Below are 11,150 nucleotides of genomic sequence, written 5' to 3' on the forward strand. Positions count from 1 at the left end.
TCTCCCTCCTCTCACACAAATCTCCAAACTCTTTGTGCCTGTTAATGACACATCCCAGGAGAGAGATCTGACCAAAAATAGAGTTCATGAGGGAGGGAGGGAGGGAGGGAGGGAGGGAGGGAGGGAGGGAGGGAGGGAGGGAGGGAGGGAGGGAGGGAGGGAGGGAGGGAGGGAGGGAGGGAGGGAGGGGAGGGGAGGGGAGGGGAGGGAGGGAGGGAGGGAGGGAGGGAGGGAGGGAGGGAGGGAGGGAGGGAGGGAGGGAGGGAGGGAGGGAGGGAGGGAGGGAGGGAGGGAGGGAGGGAGGGAGGGAGGGAGGGAGGGAGGGAGGGAGGGAGGGAGGATAATGTGCACTTCAAGGAGGTTCCTTAAGTGGAGAGGGATTGTGAAGCAGCACAATCTAGGTGTAGATTTGGTCCCACCCTGGCCCCTGCAACACATCCTGGTCCCACCCTGGCCCCTGCAACACATCCTGGTCCCACCCTGGCCCCTGCAACACATCCTGGTCCCACCCTGGCCCCTGCAACACATCCTGGTCCCACCCTGGCCCCTGCAACACATCCTGGTCCCACCCTGGCCCCTGCAACACATCCTAGGTACTATGAAATAATTAATGCATGTTTCTTCTCTAATTTCTCTCCTGTATAATTACACTACCGTCATGAGATTATGGTGTAGTTTAGGGAAGTTATTACGTAAGGTATGTATCTGGCCAGAAACGTTTAACTGATCAACTTACAAACTCAGTGAAAGTTTGTTCTTCATGCACCCTCCACCCTACAGTGACCACAGTCTTTTCTATGTGTCTAATTCATCTCATTTGTCCCTCCCTTGCCTTCCTAATGTTCTCTTCTCAACTCATCTTAAAAACCTTTCCCTCTAATCTGTCCAGACAATCTGTTAAAGCTGGATGTCATTCTTCACATCATGTAGCCTGAGAGGGGGATCTCAGTGGGATTTGAGTGTCTTTCTTTCAGTGTCCATTTAGCTTTGATAAACATGCACACATACACGGCAGGATATATTTCTCAGGTGCATTGCTAATGTTTGATTGTTACACACGCATACACATCTCCATGTTTTGAACACGTTTTCTTTCATTTTGCCACTATATATTTTTTATTCTTTTTTTCAAATTGGTATTTGCAACATTCTTTGGGGAAGCCCTGATTCTGGAGCCTGAAAGGCTAAAAACTCACCCAGTTTCTTATTTCCCTGTGGACTCGAGCAGTAATTACTAACCTCCTGCTTGGAACACTAATTCTAAAGTGACCTCATCATCCTCAAGCTTTCAAAAAACCCTCCCCCCTGCATAGGACTTTGAGAACCCCCACCCCTCACCATCACCTCCATTTCCCTAAGCCCTACCCTCTCTTCCAGTGACATGAGTTGACAGTCTTCTGTGTCCTATGTGTAAATGAGCGACTCATCATATAAACCCAGTCTGTACCCCACAGCAGCAGCGATAGTAACAGCCTTGGTGGTGGCAGCTCCACACAAAGGCCTCAGAGAAATCAGTCTAGAGGCCAGAGATGTAATTAAACATTGCTCTCTTACAGTCTCAAGTCTTGTGTGGAACACAGACACGTCGGCATAGATGTGGGTAAAGGGAACTGGAAAAGCGGGCTGCATGTGATTGTGTGTGCTGTTGCTTTTAGTGTTTGACTTGAGATGGGGGAAAATGTGTCGACATACTGTACGACCTCAACAAGAAGATCTATTAACCGTCCATTAACAAACGAAACATTCTGGGAGGAGATAAAGCTCGGATTAGTACAGAATTTTGCATACAGTTATGGCGCACTGCCGTCATTGATGTTGAAAGGAATAATAAACCCTACTGTTCAAAGGAAAAGCAGAAGAGATCCAAAACTGGCGTCCAAAAGAGTGTAATATCAGAGGCCATGCCCCCCCCAGCCCTTGGTGATGCCACTGTGTGTAGCGCATTAGAGTGCAGTGCAGGCTCTAATTGCCACATTGAATCCTATCCAGCAACGGCCAAGAGTCAACAGTTTACTTAACGGAAACTCCACCCTTCCATCCAGTTGTAATGGTAGCTCTTTGCCACAATTGACCAGTTACGCAAGTCTTGTCTTTAATGTAACCATTCTATGAGAGAGAGAGAGAGAGAGAGAGAGAGAGAGAGAGAGAGAGAGAGAGAGAGAGAGAGAGAGAGAGAGAGAGAGAGAGAGAGAGAGAGAGAGAGAGAGAGAGAGAGAGAGAGAGAGAGAGAGAGAGAGAGAGAGAGAGAGAGAGAGAGAGAGAGAGAGAGAGAGAGAGAGAGAGAGAGAGAGAGAGAGAGAGAGAGAGAGAGAGAGAGAGAGAGAGAGAGAGAGAGAGAGAGAGAGAGAGAGAGAGAGAGAGAGAGAGAGAGAGAGAGAGAGAGAGAGAGAGAGAGAGAGAGAGAGAGAGAGAGAGAGAGAGAGAGAGAGAGAGAGAGAGAGAGAGAGAGAGAGAGAGAGGGGGGGGGCAGGAAGAGGTCTGAGGTTAGAGGGACAGAGCTACAGAAGAAGAGTAAGAAGGACGGAGGGGGAAGTTAATAAAGAAGAGAGGGGGGTGCTGCTTAAGCACTCGTGTCTGGACAAAGGAGCCTATTGTGGATGGAGAAAGATGCACAACTAGGGGAAAATGGAGACCATTGTGGACACAGTGAATGAAGGAGGGCTTTTTGGACAGAATGAAATGGGAATGAAGGAGAGAACATGTTGTAAACAAGGCAGTATGCTGGATGGGATTGCCAGTTCTTTCAACAAGATGGACACAGGGTGGCTCAAGTTCAAGGTAGACCTACATACGTAGTAGGTCATACTTTCTACAGACACACTCAATAGTATAATTTCCACAAACAAAATACTACACAGACACCTACTCTACACAAATGCACAATCCATTTTTGTCACCTCGATGGAACATATATTAAATCAATGCACAAATCGGGGGAAGGGATGTTCAGGGAAAAGTTGAAACAGAGGTTGTCATCATTTAATAATCAATGAATTGACCCTCAAGTTACCTCTGTCAAAACTGCCCTGGGACGGCCAGCTCAGACTAATTGGAGTAAAGCAATAGGACAGAGTTTGGATTAGCCTAGGACATGATTAGACGATACTGAGGCAATTATCTGAATCATTGATTGTCAATCAGAAGGGAGGTAGAGAACAGGGTCTCCGACACAGAATTACAAAGGTTCAAAGGTAAGAAATGTCTGGTTCTAGTTGAATGTTTGTTAATCAATCGATTGAGTTCTTGGTGGGGTACTTAGCAAGTGAGTGTAGATGAGTTAGTTACTATTTAGAGAGTAAATTATTTTGTTTTGAATGTAAAAGCTTCCTAGACATTCTTACCCCACCCCTAATCTTACCTGTAGAGGTAAGACCAATAGACGGATTAATCTAAAACATCAGTAGACAAGAGGAGCCAGAGGAAGTTACTCTGTGCATTGCTCTCTTTTGGACTATTTCTTCTCCAGAGCTCTCTTAATTAGAGAGTTTATAATCATCTTCATTATCCAACCCAATGACACCCTTGGGTGCTGAGAGGAAGAGGGCTGTTTTGGGTAGGTTGGAGGGTTAGGGGGGAGGAGAGAGGAGGGGAGCTGGAGGGGAGCTGGAGGAGAGAGGAGGGGAGCTGGAGGAGAGAGAGGAGGGGAGCTGGAGGAGAGAGGAAGGGAGCTGGAGGAGAGAGAGGAGGGGAGCTGGAGGACAGAGAGGAAGGGAGCTGGAGAAGAGAGGAGGGGAGCTGGAGGAGAGAGGAGGGGAGCTGGAGGAGAGAGGAAGGGAGCTGGAGGACAGGCTCTGGGCTCCCTCCTGGTGCTGTTATGAGAAGTCTTGTGTTGCTCCTTTTCCAGCTTGCAGAACTCAGATACATTCTACTGATGGGGCCAGCCACTTGGCACAGACGTAACCCCCTATAGTCCCCCTACCACCTTATACATACTCACACACATACACACAATTATGGAAGGGGAATGGAGGCAGGAGTAAAGGTTTAAGGACATCAGAAGCACGTCTGCACACCATTCAATGCAAACTAGAGAGAGAGAGAGAGAGAGACTGACTGACTGACTAGGAGAGAAAAAACTGATGGATAGAGAGAGACTGACTAGGAGAGAAAAAACTGATGGATAGAGAGAGACTGTCAAGGAGAGAAAAACTGATGGATAGAGACTGACAAGGAAGAGAGATGGATGGAGGAAGACCGACAGAGCAAGAGACAGGGACAGAGAGTGAGACAGAGAGAGAGTGAGACAAATATAAAAACATACAGTAGACACAGCAGGGGAAGCGAAGGGAGGGAAATAGGGAAGCTGGTTTGGGATATGAATATTGGACATTACCATACAGAAGCTGCCTCTAATGACATTCAAACAGTAGTCCTCTGAGACTTCAGATCAGAGGGGAGAGCGAGAAAGAGAGGGAGAAAAAGAGAGAGAAGAGAAAGACAAGAGCGCTTGGAAGAAAGGGAAGAGTCAACGGGACCCTGGAGAAAGAGGACAGTAGTGAATAGTGGAAATTTACTATCTGTGTATGTATCTGTGCATGTGCTGATGATTATTTCTGGGAACCAGGGCTGCTTGAGGTCCTACAGAAATAGCTACTCCCCATTAATGCTAACTATTCCAACTGTCACTCACCTCCACAACAGATTACCATTGCAGATGTAGGAAACGACACCAGGCCTGATGTCTATTACGGAGATCCAGTATGAATACATTCAGGTGCACCAGTTTAGGATGAAAAGTGTCATTCCAGTCATTGTATTGATTTGAACTGGGAGCCTCAGACTGTCTTCTGGATAAGATATGATGGATTTATTCCCAGTTGAACGAGTCGATCATTGCTTACACCCAACGAGCCATGCAGTGTGAAAGATTCTGAAGTGTGTCTGAGACTAGCTGTGTCTGTTAGGAGATTCTGCCTGGTGGTAATTTGCTCTGTGACTTTTTTGCCACGAAGCGACTTGAAGAGCAGTCCTAGCATCAAGTACATCACGCTATGCATGCTCTGCTTTCACTGGAGAAAAATTGACCTTTACACACAAACACTCCTCTTCCTCTCTCTCTCTCTCTCTCTCTTTCTTTCTCTCTCTCTCTCTCTCTCTCTCTCTCTCTCTCTCTCTCTCTCTCTCTCTCTCTCTCTCTCTCTCTCTCTCTCTCTCTCTCTCTCTCTCTTTCTCTCTCTGCCTCCACAAGTATCCTTCAAGAAGACCGATATTTAGTTGCAAGCACCATACAAAAAGAAGCCCTCAGCCGTTGTGTCTGTTAACAAGCCAGTCTCTTGTTTACCTGTCTGTGACTAATACACAAGAGTTCTCTCTGTGTGTTTACACCTGTGCCTACCTCCACTCCATTTCTGGTTTCACTTCCCCTGCTTTCTTTCTCTTGCTTCTTCCATCTTTTTGGCTTTCCGTTCATAGGAGCTGCTGGGGCTCGGAGGTACTTCCTGAACCCCCTGTTTGTGATTGTCATGACAGCCTGTGTGTTTGTTTGCATGTGTGTGTGTGTGTGTGTGTGTGTGTGTGTTTGAGTGTCTTAGTGCAACATTTGACAATAGCTATGTATGGGTTGCGAGTGTGTTTGAATGTCGCTCTGTGAGTGTGAATTTAAAAGATGGCATGTGAGTGTAGCTGTAGATGAGTAAAGCTTGACAGGAATAAGAGTGCAGGGTAAAGCTTATGATTCAGTGAGCCTTTTGCAGACTCTGAAACAGGAGCATGCTGTAGATACTGCATGCCTGCGTGTGTGCCCATGTGTCTTGACCGTCTGCTTTTATCCTTGTATACAGGAGACTTTTGTGTGACGTGCGAGGAAAGAGGATTTGTGAGACGAGTCTGATGAAGAAAACCTTTCCTAGAGTGTGTGATGCACGTGTGTGTGCAAGCAGTTGTGTGTGTGTGTGTTTATGTGCTTGAGCAGTTGTTTGTGTGTGTGTTTATGTGCTTGAGCAGTTGTGTGTGTGTGTGTGTGTTTATGTGCTTGAGCAGTTGTGTGTGTGTGTGTGTTGGTGTGTATCCTCCAGTGAGCCCAAAACTCGAGATCCCGTCTGTGTCTCCCGTCCACACTGACTAAGCCAACTCTGCTGCCAGCCTCCATGTGCAGCCCCATGCTGGGAGATCTCCACCACGCCTGTTACTCTGATTAGTCCTGGGACATCAAACCCATTGAGACAAAAGCCTACTTTAGTATTTTTAGATTGAGGTTTTTGAGAAGGGGAGGGAAGGAAGGAGAGAGTGACACTTTTGGGGAGGAGAGGGAAAAAATAGAGGAAGGACAACAGCAACTCGGATTGACTGATGTAAAAAAAAAAATCCGGTTTTTAAGAGAGATGGGTTAAACAGGGGTGAGAAGAAGCGGGGACTGACAAGTAAACACACAGACACAGTGACACATAGGATAAACAAGCAGGAGGTGGGGTGTGAGCTCTCCCCAGCACAGAGAGAGAGAGAGAGAGAGAGAGAGAGAGAGAGAGAGACAGGCAGACTCAGACACATTAGGCAGCCATCAGATCCAGCTAAGCAGCTCTCCTCTCATCATCACAGGGCCTGACACGAAACAACAAAACAATGTCACACCAACTCATCCCACAATCCCAGGATGAGACCGAACACGAGATGACAACCCTTTTGAGTTTTGGGATCAACTTTATTTTCTTGGAGGAAATGGTCTGTTGTCTGATCTCACGGGGTATCCTTTTGAAATACAAACACACACACATGCGCCCAAAACCAGTCTGGGTCTACACAGCCGTCCTATGAAAACAGAGAGAAGAGACGCAGAGGTAGGAGGACTATTGATTGGCTGGGTTTCAGGAGCTCCTATTGGCTGCTCCGATGAGGAGGTTGGCATGTTGACCTTCTACCTGAGAGGCCTCAGGCTGAAGGGAGAACAAGAGCAGAGCAGACAATCGATGACAGGAGTCCATGGATGGATTATGTGCGTTGCTGCTGTAACACTGTAGTCTTTTTCAGACTCTGTTTTGGACAGCTTGACCAGAAGTAGAGATTTTGATCCTGATCTATAAGTGAAACTCTTTCTAATCGCACATGTCGGCTTCCGTGGCTCGCTGTCCGGCAGGCTGACTGGTTAGCTGCCGCCTTACAGTACCTTTCTGTCTGTCTCTCTTTTTCTCTTTCTGTTTGTCTCTCCAGCCTCCTAATTATTCCGATCTCTCAAATCTATCCCTCTGTCTGTATATCCTCCGGCTCCCCACCAATAGCAGAAAAAGGTCAGATCTGAAAGCCCACCCACCCCACCATCGATCTGAGGCCTGTTTATGTTGCTCACCAGTCATGTGGCTCTGCATGCTTTTGTCATGCATGTTGGCTACCACAGCCCTTCACCCAGCGCGCGTGTGTGTGTGTGTGTGTGTGTGAATTTGTGAATGTGTGTGTTACAAACTACTATAATACCAACATACACCCAATACATCCACAGTGGCCTACAGCACTCACGCTAATCAATCCCATCAGAAAAAGCCCTGACCCAATCTCTGTCTGTGTCATCACACACTCGAATGGACTGACGGATGGATAGGGTTTGGCAGTGGAGGAGTGGAGGGTGATAGACCGACTGGAATGGGGGAAATCACATCCGTCCATGTCTCATCAGAAATAAAGGGGTTTTAAAAGCGTTTTGTCACCATTGATATGTATGTATTAGGTTGATTGGGGCAGGTGGCAGGGCAGGTGGTCAGACGGCTGGTTTAACCCAGCTCATCAGACTGACAGGTACTCACAATGGGAGCCAGGAAGCCCCATGCACTTCTGGGAGGCATTCTGTTGAGTTAAAATGGGAATATGAACTGGATATTAGCATCTCCTTTCATTTGGTAAAGGTCACAGCTGACAGGCCAGTCTGCACAAGAACTCAACTGAGGTGTGTGTGCATCAATTTTTCCATTTTCTGCAGATTCGTTTTTTCATCTTGTAATTATAATTTGTATTCTGTCTTTTATTCTCTCTTTCCTTTCATTCACAGGAGCCTGTCGACGCAGACCGTGGAACTAGCTAAGGCTACCCACGCCAATACTCTCTCTTTCTCTGTCTCTCTCTCTTTCATTCACCTTTTCTCTCCCTCTTTACAAAACTTGTCATCAGTGTACACCTCCAACATGTCTACTTCTCCCTCCAAATCCTCTTCTATCTCTCTCTAAGAGGAACTAACTGCATTGTGTAGCAAGGATATAGAAAGACAGAAAGGGAACAAATTGCCTGAAACACACACACAAACATACACAAAGACAGCATTCAAGTGCACACACATTGACACATACACAAACAGAGCCAACAGATATACCAAGGGTCCATTCTCTCTTCCGCTTATTGAGGCCTGGTCAGTCTTCTTTTCTTCTTCTCCTCCTCTTTGTCACTCTTTCCCTCTCATCTCTTTTTCAAATGAGTCTGTGCGATCAACACTCTAATTGTTTCCCCTGTACATAAGTCATTTAGCATGTCATGAATAAGCATGACCCTAAAAAAGCTGAATTGAAAGACAAACATCCGTTTTAAACGAACACCCCACAGCAACATCTATGGTGTATGAAACCTTTGACCCTGCTTAACACAAGAACAATCTTTCTCAGGGTCAAATGGCTTCTGGGATACACTGCCCCCCTCTTTCTTTTTTCTTTCTTTCTCTCTCTCTCTCTCTCTCTCTCTCTCTCTCTCTCTCTCTCTCTCTCTCTCTCTCTCTCTCTCTCTCTCTCTCTCTCTCTCTCTCTCTCTCTCTCTCTCACTCTCTCTCTCTCTCTTCTAGTCTCTCTCTTAGCTGTCCTCTCTCTGTCTCTCTTCTAGTCTCTCTTCCACAAGTCCTCTCTCTGTTTTCTCTCCCTCTCTCCCTGCATCTACCTCTCCCACATCCTCCTGCTGAGTCACATGCAGTGGTGGGCGGGTCATGATGTAGTCAGAGGAGCTCAGTGTTGCAAGTGGGTCAATTGTAGTTCTGTCTCATTGCATAAAATGTATTGAACCACAATAGTCTAACATTGCATAACATGTATTGAACCACAATAGTGTACAATTGATCTTTTAAAACATGATATGATGAAAGCCAAGAAGGGGAGTGAGAGAGAGGTCACAGATACAGTTTGGCATTTAGGCAAAACTAAGCAGAAGTTTAAGGAGAGAGAGAGAGAGAGAGAGAGAGAGAGAGAGAGAGAGAGAGAGAGAGAGAGAGAGAGAGAGAGAGAGAGAGAGAGAGAGAGAGAGAGAGAGAGAGAGAGAGAGAGAGAGAGAGAGAGAGAGAGAGAGAGAGAGAGAGAGAGAGAGAGAGAGAGAGAGAGAGAGAGAGAGAGAGAGAGAGAGAGAGAGAGAGAGAGAGAGAGAGAGAGAGAGAGAGAGAGAGCAGAGTGGAGCATGAATGGGAGGAAGAATGGAGATGGAGAGAGACAGAGAAAGAAATATGAAGGAGGGAAGGGAGAAAGAGAAAAAAAGATTTCACACAGAAGCTATGAGGGTTGAGAAAGAGCAACATACATGTTGAGAGAGAGAGAGAGAGAGAGAGAGAGAGAGAGAGAGAGAGAGAGAGAGAGGAGTGTTTGTGTGTAAAGAGAGAGAGAGAGAGAGAGATTGATTGATAGAGACAAGCATCTAGAAACAGATCAGTTATCAACTATGTTGCACACAACCATACAGTAACTGCTGTAAAATTGCTTGTGCTGTCTCAGTCAGAACACATTAGGCTCCAAACAGCCTTATTTACTGCACACTGCCAGGCTTACTTATCTCTGTATGTTTGTGTATGTGTGCATGTTGGCCTGTCATCTTGTCCATATTGTGGCAGCTGGGTGATTTAATCTCATTGCTTCATGCTTATAAACCGTTTTATGAACTACACACACAAACACACACGTGCAAGTTGACAACTCAAAACACACCCGCTTTGCACTAAAGAGAATGGAAGGAGAGAACCTACTTCAAACAGACAAGCAGCCACCTCAGAACCCGACAGAAGAAACCACTCTACAACTGCACAATGAGGAACAGATCGATTCTTGTCATCTACAGAGTCTCTGTAGGCACTTGGATGTGTGTGTTTGTTGGCAGGTCTGCATATGTTTATTCTGAAGCTGTAGGGTTCAATTCTGTTGGGCAAGGTGAGCTATGTCAGAAGCTGGAGTGTGATTAATGTATGGTCCTCTGGAGAATACAGGAGTTCATTAAAACCAGGACCGAGACCAATACCTTGGTGTAGTAATAGTTGGACAGTTAAACCTACACACCTTAACCTCAAATCTTCACACAGGGTTGAGTCTGTTTTTAGTTCAAGTTCTTTTGGGAGCCCTTCAGGAGACGTAGATCTCCTTTACCTTCCTTACCTCCCTTTCACTGTCTCCCTTCCCTTCTCCTTTCTCTCTCAATCCCTCTGCTTCTTACCCCTCTTTTCCCATCCTCTCTCTCATTCTCTCTGTCTTTCTCTCCTCTTTCGCTTTCTATTTTTCTCTCACTCTTTCTCTCTATCGCTCTCTCACTCTCTTCTAACCATCTTACTTTCACCTACTTTTTCCCATCCCTCCTTTCTTCAACCCCTTCCCATCTATCTCTCTTCATTCTCTCCTCTCCTCACCCCTCTCTGTAAGGGTCAGAGGTCAACTCCCCAGCTTTAGTGATTAGCCAGGCCTCCAGGGGCCCCAGAGCACCAGAGCATCAAAGCCCAGCCCAGAGGCTCCTCATTAGGGGAGATGCTCATCTGATCACAGCCTCTTCTCCACCAGGCTGCAGGTCCTACTCCTGCTAGCCCCCACACACACATACACGCAAAATAAAACAGCTACGCTATGCCTCTGCAAGTCTGCAAGTCGACAATGTAGTTGTTTGATTTGTCACCTTTGTAGATGATAAGAAATGTTTGAACCTACTTTATATCTTACTCTGTGTAGTTAAATAAAATATTTTAATCGGAATGTTTTGGTCTTTGGTTTTGATATTCAGTACCACTTTTCTGGACCACACTGAACCTATCTGAAAACTGATCGTGCAGAAAAGACAGATAGGACCCATCTGTATCTCCTCATCGTTTGAAAGAAATACAATATATGTCTTTTTTGCTACGACAGAATGAGAAAGAACAAGGGAGGAGAGACTGAGATGGGGAGGGAACATGAAAGGGACAGGGGAACAAAGAAGTGAAAAAAGAAGAAAGGGGAGGGAAGATGAAC

The sequence above is a fragment of the Hypomesus nipponensis genome, chromosome 13, assembly GCF_054491055.1.
Source record: "Hypomesus nipponensis isolate SF chromosome 13, ASM5449105v1, whole genome shotgun sequence".
Taxonomy (NCBI): Eukaryota; Metazoa; Chordata; class Actinopteri; order Osmeriformes; family Osmeridae; genus Hypomesus; species Hypomesus nipponensis.